Source organism: Schistocerca cancellata, chromosome 4 (assembly GCF_023864275.1).
Source record: "Schistocerca cancellata isolate TAMUIC-IGC-003103 chromosome 4, iqSchCanc2.1, whole genome shotgun sequence".
Lineage (NCBI taxonomy): Eukaryota > Metazoa > Arthropoda > Insecta > Orthoptera > Acrididae > Schistocerca > Schistocerca cancellata.
The window spans coordinates 3,083,874-3,096,529 of NC_064629.1; positions in this window are offsets into that span (position 1 = coordinate 3,083,874).

The window sequence follows — 12,656 nt, forward strand, 5'->3', positions numbered from 1 at the left end:
TTCAATACATCGTCCTCCAGCAGACTTGACTCCATGGGTCTATTGCTGCCTCGGGCACCTTTGGGCCGTTCTGCTGTGAGTCTAGATTATCGAATGGGACGAAAAACTGATAATGAATTGTAACGTTCAGGGCCACCCAATGACGTTGGATCACTCAAATTGCGTCCCGATTCAATACATCGTCCTCCAGCCGACTTGTCTCCATGGGTCTATTGCTGCCTCGGGCACCTTATGGCCGTTCTGCTTTGAGTCAAAGATTTTCGAATCGGACGAAAAACTGATAGTGAATTGTAACATTCAGGGCCACCTAATGACGATGGATCACTCAAATTGCGTCCCGATTCAATACATCGTCCTCCAGCAGACTTGTCTCCATGGGTCTATTGCTGCCTCGGGCACCTTATGGCCGTTTTTCTGTGAGTCAAAGATTTTCGAATCGGACGAAAAACTGATAGCGAATTGTAACATTCAGGGCCACCTAATGACGATGGACCACACAAATTGCGTCCCGATTCAATACATCGTCCTCCAGCAGACTTGACTCCATTATCGAATTGGACGAAAAACTGATAGTGAATTGTAACGTTCAGGGCCACCTAATGACGATGGATCACTCAAATTGCGTCCCGATTCAATACATCGTCCTCCAGCAGACTTGTCTCCATGGGTCTATTGCTGCCTCGGGCACCTTATGGCCGTTCTGCTTTGAGTCAAAGATTTTCGAATCGGACGAAAAACTGATAGTGAATTGTAACATTCAGGGCCACCTAATGACAATGGATCACTCAAATTGCGTCCCGATTCAATACATCGTCCTCCAGCAGACTTGTCTCCATGGGTCTATTGCTGCCTCGGGCACCTTATGGCCGTTTTTCTGTGAGTCAAAGATTTTCGAATCGGACGAAAAACTGATAGCGAATTGTAACATTCAGGGCCACCTAATGACGATGGACCACACAAATTGCGTCCCGATTCAATACATCGTCCTCCAGCCGACTTGTCTCCATGGGTCTATTTCTGCCTCAAGCACCTTATGGCCGTTCTGCTGTGAGTCAAAGATTTTCGAATCGGACGAAAAACTGATAGTGAATTGTAACATTCAGGGCCACCTAATGACGATGGATCACTCAAATTGCGTCCCGATTCAATACATCGTCCTCCAGCAGACTTGTCTCCATGGGTCTATTGCTGCCTCGGGCACCTTATGGCCATTCTACTGCGAGTCAAAGATTTTCGAATCGGACGAAAAACTGATAGTGAATTGTAACATTCAGGTCAGCCTAATGACGATGGACCACACAAATTGCGTCCCGATTCAATACATCGTCCTCCAGCAGACTTGACTCCATGGGTCTATTGCTGCCTCGGGCACCTTATGGCCGTTCAGCTGTGAGTCTAGATTATCGAATGGGACGAAAAACTGATAGTGAATTGTAACGTTCAGGGCCACATAATGACGATGGATCACTCAAATTGCGTCCCGATTCAATATATCGTCCTCCAGCAGACTTGTCTCCATGGGTCTATTGTTGCCTCGGGCACCTTATGGCCGTTCTTCTGTGAGTCAAAGATTTTCGAATCGGACGAAAAACTGATAGTGAATTGTAACTTTCAGGGCCACCTAATGACGATGGATCACTCAAATTGCGTCCCGATTCAATACATCGTCCTCCAGCCGACTTGTCTCCATGGGTCTATTGCTGCCTCGGGCACCTTATGGCCGTTCTGCTGTGAGTCAAATATTTTCGAATCGGACGTAAAACTGATAGTAAATTGGAACGTTCAGGGCCTCCTAATGACGATGGAACACTCAAATTGAGTCCCGATTCAATACATCGTCCTCCAGCAGCCTTGTCTCCATGGGTCTATTGCTGCCTCGGGCACCTAAAGGCCGTTCTGCTGTGAGTCAAAGATTTTCGAATCGGACGAAAAACTGATAATGAATTGTAACATTCAGGGCCACCTAATGACGATGGACCACGCAAATTGCGTCCCGATTCAATACATCGTCCTCCAGCCGAGTTGACTCCATGGGTCTATTGCTGCCTCGGGCACCTTATGGCCGTTCTGCTGTGAATCTAGATTATCGAATGGGACGAAAAACTGATAGTGAATTGTAACGTTCAGGGCCACCTAATGACGATGGATCACTCAAATTGCGTCCCGATTCAATACATCGTCCTCCAGCAGACTTGTCTCCATTGGTCTATTGCTGCCTCGGGCACCTTATGGCCGTTCTGCTGTGAGTCTAGATTATCGAATGGGACGAAAAACTGATAGTGAATTGTAACGTTCAGGGCCACCTAATGACGATGGATCACTCAAATTGCGTCCCGATTCAATACATCGTCCTCCAGCACACTTGACTTCATGGGTCTATTGCTGCCTCGGGCACCTTATGGCCGTTCTGCTGTGAGTCAAAGATTTTCGAATCGGACGAAAAACTGATAGTGAATTGTAACGTTCAGGGCCTCCTAATGACGATGGAACACTCAAATTGCGTCCCGATTCAATACATCGTTCTCCAGCAGACTTGTCTCCATGGGTGTATTGCTGCCTCGGGCACCTTATGGCCGTTCTGCTGTGAATCAAAGATTTTCGAATCGGACGAAAAACTGATAGTGAATTGTAACATTCAGGGCCACCTAATGACGATGGACCACACAAATTGCGTCCCGATTCAGCACATCGTCCATTAGCTGACTTGACTCCATGGGACTATTGCTGCCTCGGGCACCTTATGGCCGTTCTGCTGTGAGTCTAGATTATCGAATGGGATGAAAAACTGATAGTGAATTGTAACGTTCAGGGCCACCTAATGACGATGGATCACTCAAATTGCGTCCCGATTCAATACATCGTCCTCTAGCAGACTTGGCTCCATGGGTCTATTGCTGCCTCGGGCATCTTATGGCAGTCCTGCTGTGACTCAAAGATTTTCGAATCGGACGAAAAACTGATAGTGAATTGTAACATTCAGGGCCACCTAATGACGATGGATCACTCAAATTGCGTCCCGATTCAATACATCGCCCTCCAGCAGACTTGTCTCCATGGGTCTATTGCTGCCTCGGGCACCTTATGGCGTTCTTCTGTGAGTCAAAGATTTTCGAATCGGACGAAAAACTGATAGCGAATTGTAACATTCAGGGCCACCTAATGACGATGCACCACACAAATTGCGTCCCGATTCAGCACATCGTCCATTAGCTGACTTGACTCCATGGGACTATTGCTGCCTCGGGCACCTTATGGCCGTTCTGCTGTGAGTCTAGATTATCGAATGGGATGAAAAACTGATAGTGAATTGTAACGTTCAGGGCCACCTAATGACGATGGACCACGCAAATTGCGTCCCGATTCAATACATCGTCCTCTAGCAGACTTGACTCCATTATCGAATCGGACGAAAAACTGATAGTAAATTGGAACGTTCAGGGCCTCCTAATGACGATGGAACAATCAAATTGCGTCCCGATTCAATACACCGTCCTCCAGCGGACTTGTCTCCATGGGACTATTGCTGCCTCGGGCACCTAATGGCCCTTCTGCTGTGAGTCAAAGATTTTCGAATCGGATGAAAAACTGATAGTGAATTGTAACGTTCAGGGCCTCCTAATGACGATGGATCACTCAAATTGCGTCCCGATTCAATACATCGTCCTCCAGCCGACTTGACTCCATGGGTCTATTGCTGCCTCGGGCACCTTATGGCCGTTCTGCTGTGAGTCAAAGATTTTCGAATCGGACGAAAAACTGATAGTGAATTGTAACTTTCAGGGCCACCTAATGACGATGGATCACTCAAATTGCGTCCCGATTCAATACATCGTCCTCCAGCCGACTTGTCTCCATAGGTCTATTGCTGCCCTGGGCACCTTATGGCCGTTCTGCTGTGAGTCAAAGATTTTCGAATCGGACGAAAAACTGATAATGAATTGTAACATTCAGGACCACCTAATGACGATGGACCATGCAAATTGCGTCCCGATTCAATACATCGTCCTCCAGCCGACTTGTCTCCATGGGTCTATTGCTGCCTCGGGCACCTTATGGCCGTTCTGCTTTGAGTCAAAGATTTTCGAATCGGACGAAAAACTGATAGTGAATTGTAACATTCAGGGCCACCTAATGACGATGGATCACTCGAATTGCGTCCCGATTCAATACATCGTCCTCCAGCAGACTTGTCTCCATGGGTCTATTGCTGCTTCGGGCACCTTATGGCCGTTCTTCTGTGAGTCAAAGATTTTCGAATCGGACGAAAAACTGATAGCGAATTGTAACATTCAGGGCCACCTAATGAGGATGCACCACACAAATTGCGTCCCGATTCAATACATCGTCCTCCAGCAGACTTGACTCCATTATCGAATTGGACGAAAAACTGATAGTGAATTGTAACGTTCAGGGCCTCCTAATGACGATGGAACACTCAAATTGAGTCCCGATTCAATACATCGTCCTCCAGCAGCCTTGTCTCCATGGGTCTATTGCTGCCTCGGGCACCTAATGGCCGTTCTGCTGTGAGTCAAAGATTTTCGAATCGGACGAAAAACTGATAATGAATTGTAACATTCAGGGCCACCTAATGACGATGGACCACGCAAATTGCGTCCCGATTCAATACATCGTCCTCCAGCCGAGTTGACTCCATGGGTCTATTGCTGCCTCGGGCACCTTATGGCCGTTCTGCTGTGAATCTAGATTATCGAATGGGACGAAAAACTGATAGTGAATTGTAACGTTCAGGGCCACCTAATGACGATGGATCACTCAAATTGCGTCCCGATTCAATACATCGTCCTCCAGCAGACTTGTCTCCATGGGTCTATTGCTGCCTCGGGCACCTTATGGCCGTTCTGCTTTGAGTCAAAGATTTTCGAATCGGACGAAAAACTGATAGTGAATTGTAACGTTCAGGGCCTCCTAATGACGATGGACTACTCAAATTGCGTCCCGATTCAATACCTCATGCTCCAGCAGACTTGTCTCCATGGGTCTATTGCTGCCTCGGGCACCTTATGGCCGTTTTTCTGTGAGTCAAAGATTTTCGAATCGGACGAAAAACTGATAGCGAATTGTAACATTCAGGGCCACCTAATGACGATGGACCACACAAATTGCGTCCCGATTCAATACATCGTCCTCCAGCCGACTTGTCTCCATGGGTCTATTTCTGCCTCAAGCACCTTATGGCCGTTCTGCTGTGAGTCAAAGATTTTCGAATCGGACGAAAAACTGACAGTGAATTGTAACATTCAGGGCCACCTAATGACGATGGATCACTCAAATTGCGTCCCGATTCAATACATCGTCCTCCAGCAGACTTGTCTCCATGGGTGTATTGCTGCCTCGGGCACCTTATGGCCATTCTACTGCGAGTCAAAGATTTTCGAATCGGACGAAAAACTGATAGTGAATTGTAACATTCAGGTCCGCCTAATGACGATGGACCACACAAATTGCGTCCCGATTCAATACATCGTCCTCCAGCAGACTTGACTCCATGGGTCTATTGCTGCCTCGGGCACCTTATGGCCGTTCAGCTGTGAGTCTAGATTATCGAATGGGACGAAAAACTGATAGTGAATTGTAACGTTCAGGGCCACATAATGACGATGGATCACTCAAATTGCGTCCCGATTCAATATATCGTCCTCCAGCAGACTTGTCTCCATGGGTCTATTGTTGCCTCGGGCACCTTATGGCCGTTCTTCTGTGAGTCAAAGATTTTCGAATCGGACGAAAAACTGATAGTGAATTGTAACTTTCAGGGCCACCTAATGACGATGGATCACTCAAATTGCGTCCCGATTCAATACATCGTCCTCCAGCCGACTTGTCTCCATGGGTCTATTGCTGCCTCGGGCACCTTACGGCCGTTCTGCTGTGAGTCAAAAATTTTCGAATCGGACGAAAAACTGATAGTAAATTGGAACGTTCAGGGCCTCCTAATGACGATGGAACACTCAAATTGAGTCCCGATTCAATACATCGTCCTCCAGCAGCCTTGTCTCCATGGGTCTATTGCTGCCTCGGGCACCTAATGGCCGTTCTGCTGTGAGTCAAAGATTTTCGAATCGGACGAAAAACTGATAATGAATTGTAACATTCAGGACCACCTAATGACGATGGACCATGCAAATTGCGTCCCGATTCAATACATCGTCCTCCAGCCGACTTGTCTCCATGGGTCTATTGCTGCCTCGGGCACCTTATGGCCGTTCTGCTTTGAGTCAAAGATTTTCGAATCGGACGAAAAACTGATAGTGAATTGTAACATTCAGGGCCACCTAATGACGATGGATCACTCGAATTGCGTCCCGATTCAATACATCGTCCTCCAGCAGACTTGTCTCCATGGGTCTATTGCTGCTTCGGGCACCTTATGGCCGTTCTTCTGTGAGTCAAAGATTTTCGAATCGGACGAAAAACTGATAGCGAATTGTAACATTCAGGGCCACCTAATGAGGATGCACCACACAAATTGCGTCCCGATTCAATACATCGTCCTCCAGCAGACTTGACTCCATTATCGAATTGGACGAAAAACTGATAGTGAATTGTAACGTTCAGGGCCTCCTAATGACGATGGAACACTCAAATTGAGTCCCGATTCAATACATCGTCCTCCAGCAGCCTTGTCTCCATGGGTCTATTGCTGCCTCGGGCACCTAATGGCCGTTCTGCTGTGAGTCAAAGATTTTCGAATCGGACGAAAAACTGATAATGAATTGTAACATTCAGGGCCACCTAATGACGATGGACCACGCAAATTGCGTCCCGATTCAATACATCGTCCTCCAGCCGAGTTGACTCCATGGGTCTATTGCTGCCTCGGGCACCTTATGGCCGTTCTGCTGTGAATCTAGATTATCGAATGGGACGAAAAACTGATAGTGAATTGTAACGTTCAGGGCCACCTAATGACGATGGATCACTCAAATTGCGTCCCGATTCAATACATCGTCCTCCAGCAGACTTGTCTCCATGGGTCTATTGCTGCCTCGGGCACCTTATGGCCGTTCTGCTTTGAGTCAAAGATTTTCGAATCGGACGAAAAACTGATAGTGAATTGTAACGTTCAGGGCCTCCTAATGACGATGGACTACTCAAATTGCGTCCCGATTCAATACCTCATGCTCCAGCAGACTTGTCTCCATGGGTCTATTGCTGCCTCGGGCACCTTATGGCCGTTTTTCTGTGAGTCAAAGATTTTCGAATCGGACGAAAAACTGATAGCGAATTGTAACATTCAGGGCCACCTAATGACGATGGACCACACAAATTGCGTCCCGATTCAATACATCGTCCTCCAGCCGACTTGTCTCCATGGGTCTATTTCTGCCTCAAGCACCTTATGGCCGTTCTGCTGTGAGTCAAAGATTTTCGAATCGGACGAAAAACTGACAGTGAATTGTAACATTCAGGGCCACCTAATGACGATGGATCACTCAAATTGCGTCCCGATTCAATACATCGTCCTCCAGCAGACTTGTCTCCATGGGTGTATTGCTGCCTCGGGCACCTTATGGCCATTCTACTGCGAGTCAAAGATTTTCGAATCGGACGAAAAACTGATAGTGAATTGTAACATTCAGGTCCGCCTAATGACGATGGACCACACAAATTGCGTCCCGATTCAATACATCGTCCTCCAGCAGACTTGACTCCATGGGTCTATTGCTGCCTCGGGCACCTTATGGCCGTTCAGCTGTGAGTCTAGATTATCGAATGGGACGAAAAACTGATAGTGAATTGTAACGTTCAGGGCCACATAATGACGATGGATCACTCAAATTGCGTCCCGATTCAATATATCGTCCTCCAGCAGACTTGTCTCCATGGGTCTATTGTTGCCTCGGGCACCTTATGGCCGTTCTTCTGTGAGTCAAAGATTTTCGAATCGGACGAAAAACTGATAGTGAATTGTAACTTTCAGGGCCACCTAATGACGATGGATCACTCAAATTGCGTCCCGATTCAATACATCGTCCTCCAGCCGACTTGTCTCCATGGGTCTATTGCTGCCTCGGGCACCTTACGGCCGTTCTGCTGTGAGTCAAAAATTTTCGAATCGGACGAAAAACTGATAGTAAATTGGAACGTTCAGGGCCTCCTAATGACGATGGAACACTCAAATTGAGTCCCGATTCAATACATCGTCCTCCAGCAGCCTTGTCTCCATGGGTCTATTGCTGCCTCGGGCACCTAATGGCCGTTCTGCTGTGAGTCAAAGATTTTCGAATCGGACGAAAAACTGATAATGAATTGTAACATTCAGGGCCACCTAATGACGATGGACCACGCAAATTGCGTCCCGATTCAATACATCGTCCTCCAGCCGAGTTGACTCCATGGGTCTATTGCTGCCTCGGGCACCTTATGGCCGTTCTGCTGTGAATCTAGATTATCGAATGGGACGAAAAACTGATAGTGAATTGTAACGTTCAGGGCCACCTAATGACGATGGATCACTCAAATTGCGTCCCGATTCAATACATCGTCCACCAGCAGACTTGTCTCCATGGGTCTATTGCTGCCTCGGGCACCTTATGGCCGTTCTGCTGTGAGTCTAGATTATCGAATGGGACGAAAAACTGATAGTGAATTGTAACGTTCAGGGCCACCTAATGACGATGGATCACTCAAATTGCGTCCCGATTCAATACATCGTCCTCCAGCAGACTTGACTTCATGGGTCTATTGCTGCCTCGGGCACCTTATGGCCGTTCTGCTGTGAGTCAAAGATTTTCGAATCGGACGAAAAACTGATAGTGAATTGTAACGTTCAGGGCCTCCTAATGACGATGGAACACTCAAATTGCGTCCCGATTCAATACATCGTCCTCTAGCAGACTTGGCTCCATGGGTCTATTGCTGCCTCGGGCATCTTATGGCAGTCCTGCTGTGACTCAAAGATTTTCGAATCGGACGAAAAACTGATAGTGAATTGTAACATTCAGGGCCACCTAATGACGATGGATCACTCAAATTGCGTCCCGATTCAATACATCGTCCTCCAGCAGACTTGTCTCCATGGGTCGATTGCTGCCTCGGGCACCTTATGGCCGTTCTGCTGTGAATCAAAGATTTTCGAATCGGACGAAAAACTGATAGTGAATTGTAACATTCAGGGCCACCTAATGACGATGGACCACACAAATTGCGTCCCGATTCAGCACATCGTCCATTAGCTGACTTGACTCCATGGGACTATTGCTGCCTCGGGCACCTTATGGCCGTTCTGCTGTGAGTCTAGATTATCGAATGGGATGAAAAACTGATAGTGAATTGTAACGTTCAGGGCCACCTAATGACGATGGATCACTCAAATTGTGTCCCGATTCAATACATCGTCCTCTAGCAGACTTGGCTCCATGGGTCTATTGCTGCCTCGGGCATCTTATGGCAGTCCTGCTGTGACTCAAAGATTTTCGAATCGGACGAAAAACTGATAGTGAATTGTAACATTCAGGGCCACCTAATGACGATGGATCACTCAAATTGCGTCCCGATTCAATACATCGTCCTCCAGCAGACTTGTCTCCATGGGTCGATTGCTGCCTCGGGCACCTTATGTCCGTTTTTCTGTGAGTCAAAGATTTTCGAATCGGACGAAAAACTGATAGCGAATTGTAACATTCAGGGCCACCTAATGACGATGGACCACACAAATTGCGTCCCGATTCAACACATCGTCCTCTAGCAGACTTGACTCCATTATCGAATCGGACGAAAAACTGATAGTAAATTGGAACGTTCAGGGCCTCCTAATGACGATGGAACAATCAAATTGCGTCCCGATTCAATACACCGTCCTCCAGCGGACTTGTCTCCATGGGACTATTGCTGCCTCGGGCACCTAATGGCCGTTCTGCTGTGAGTCAAAGATTTTCGAATCGGATGAAAAACTGATAGTGAATTGTAACGTTCAGGGCCTCCTAATGACGATGGATCACTCAAATTGCGTCCCGATTCAATACATCGTCCTCCAGCCGACTTGACTCCATGGGTCTATTGCTGCCTCGGGCACCTTATGGCCGTTCTGCTGTGAGTCAAAGATTTTCGAATCGGACGAAAAACTGATAGTCAATTGTAACTTTCAGGGCCACCTAATGACGATGGATCACTCAAATTGCGTCCCGATTCAATACATCGTCCTCCAGCCGACTTGTCTCCATAGGTCTATTGCTGCCCTGGGCACCTTATGGCCGTTCTGCTGTGAGTCAAAGATTTTCGAATCGGACGAAAAACTGATAATGAATTGTAACATTCAGGACCACCTAATGACGATGGACCATGCAAATTGCGTCCCGATTCAATACATCGTCCTCCAGCCGACTTGTCTCCATGGGTCTATTGCTGCCTCGGGCACCTTATGGCCGTTCTGCTTTGAGTCAAAGATTTTCGAATCGGACGAAAAACTGATAGTGAATTGTAACATTCAGGGCCACCTAATGACGATGGATCACTCAAATTGCGTCCCGATTCAATACATCGTCCTCCAGCAGACTTGTCTCCATGGGGCTATTGCTGCCTCGGGCACCTTATGGCCGTTCTTCTGTGAGTCAAAGATTTTCGAATCGGACGAAAAACTGATAGCGAATTGTAACATTCAGGGCCACCTAATGAGGATGCACCACACAAATTGCGTCCCGATTCAATACATCGTCCTCCAGCAGACTTGACTCCATTATCGAATTGGACGAAAAACTGATAGTGAATTGTAACGTTCAGGGCCTCCTAATGACGATGGAACACTCAAATTGAGTCCCGATTCAATACATCGTCCTCCAGCAGCCTTGTCTCCATGGGTCTATTGCTGCCTCGGGCACCTAATGGCCGTTCTGCTGTGAGTCAAAGATTTTCGAATCGGACGAAAAACTGATAATGAATTGTAACATTCAGGGCCACCTAATGACGATGGACCACGCAAATTGCGTCCCGAATCAATACATCGTCCTCCAGCCGAGTTGACTCCATGGGTCTATTGCTGCCTCGGGCACCTTATGGCCGTTCTGCTGTGAATCTAGATTATCGAATGGGACGAAAAACTGATAGTGAATTGTAACGTTCAGGGCCACCTAATGACGATGGATCACTCAAATTGCGTCCCGATTCAATACATCGTCCTCCAGCAGACTTGTCTCCATGGGTCTATTGCTGCCTCGGGCACCTTATGGCCGTTCTGCTTTGAGTCAAAGATTTTCGAATCGGACGAAAAACTGATAGTGAATTGTAACATTCAGGGCCACCTAATGACGATGGATCACTCAAATTGCGTCCCGATTCAATACATCGTCCTCCAGCAGACTTGTCTCCATGGGTCTATTGCTGCCTCGGGCACCTTATGGCCGTTTTTCTGTGAGTCAAAGATTTTCGAATCGGACGAAAAACTGATAGCGAATTGTAACATTCAGGGCCACCTAATGACGATGGACCACACAAATTTCGTCCCGATTCAATACATCGTCCTCCAGCCGACTTGTCTCCATGGGTCTATTTCTGCCTCGGGCACCTTATGGCCGTTCTGCTGTGAGTCAAAGATTTTCGAATCGGACGAAAAACTGATAGTGAATTGTAACATTCAGGGCCACCTAATGACGATGGATCACTCAAATTGCGTCCCGATTCAATACATCGTCCTCCAGCAGACTTGTCTCCATGGGTCTATTGCTGCCTCGGGCACCTTATGGCCATTTTTCTGCGAGTCAAAGTTTTTCGAATCGGACGAAAAACTGATAGTGAATTGTAACATTCAGGTCCGCCTAATGACGATGGACCACACAAATTGCGTCCCGATTCAATACATCGTCCTCCAGCAGACTTGACTCCATGGGTCTATTGCTGCCTCGGGCACCTTATGGCCGTTCAGCTGTGAGTCTAGATTATCGAATGGGACGAAAAACTGATAGTGAATTGTAACGTTCAGGGCCACATAATGACGATGGATCACTCAAATTGCGTCCCGATTCAATATATCGTCCTCCAGCAGACTTGTCTCCATGGGTCTATTGTTGCCTCGGGCACCTTATGGCCGTTCTTCTGTGAGTCAAAGATTTTCGAATCGGACGAAAAACTGATAGTGAATTGTAACTTTCAGGGCCACCTCATGACGATGGATCACTCAAATTGCGTCCCGATTCAATACATCGTCCTCCAGCCGACTTGTCTCCATGGGTCTATTGCTGCCTCGGGCACCTTATGGCCGTTCTGCTGTGAGTCAAAAATTTTCGAATCGGACGAAAAACTGATAGTAAATTGGAACGTTCAGGGCCTCCTAATGACGATGGAACACTATAATTGAGTCCCGATTCAATACATCGTCCTCCAGCAGCCTTGTCTCCATGGGTCTATTGCTGCCTCCGGCACCTAATGGCCGTTCTGCTGTGAGTCAAAGATTTTCGAATCGGACGAAAAACTGATAATGAATTGTAACATTCAGGGCCACCTAATGACGATGGACCACGCAAATTGCGTCCCGATTCAATACATCGTCCTCCAGCCGAGTTGACTTAATGGGTCTATTGCTGCCTCGGGCACCTTATGGCCGTTCTGCTGTGAATCTAGATTATCGAATGGGACGAAAAACTGATAGTGAATTGTAACGTTCAGGGCCACCTAATGACGATGGATCACTCAAATTGCGT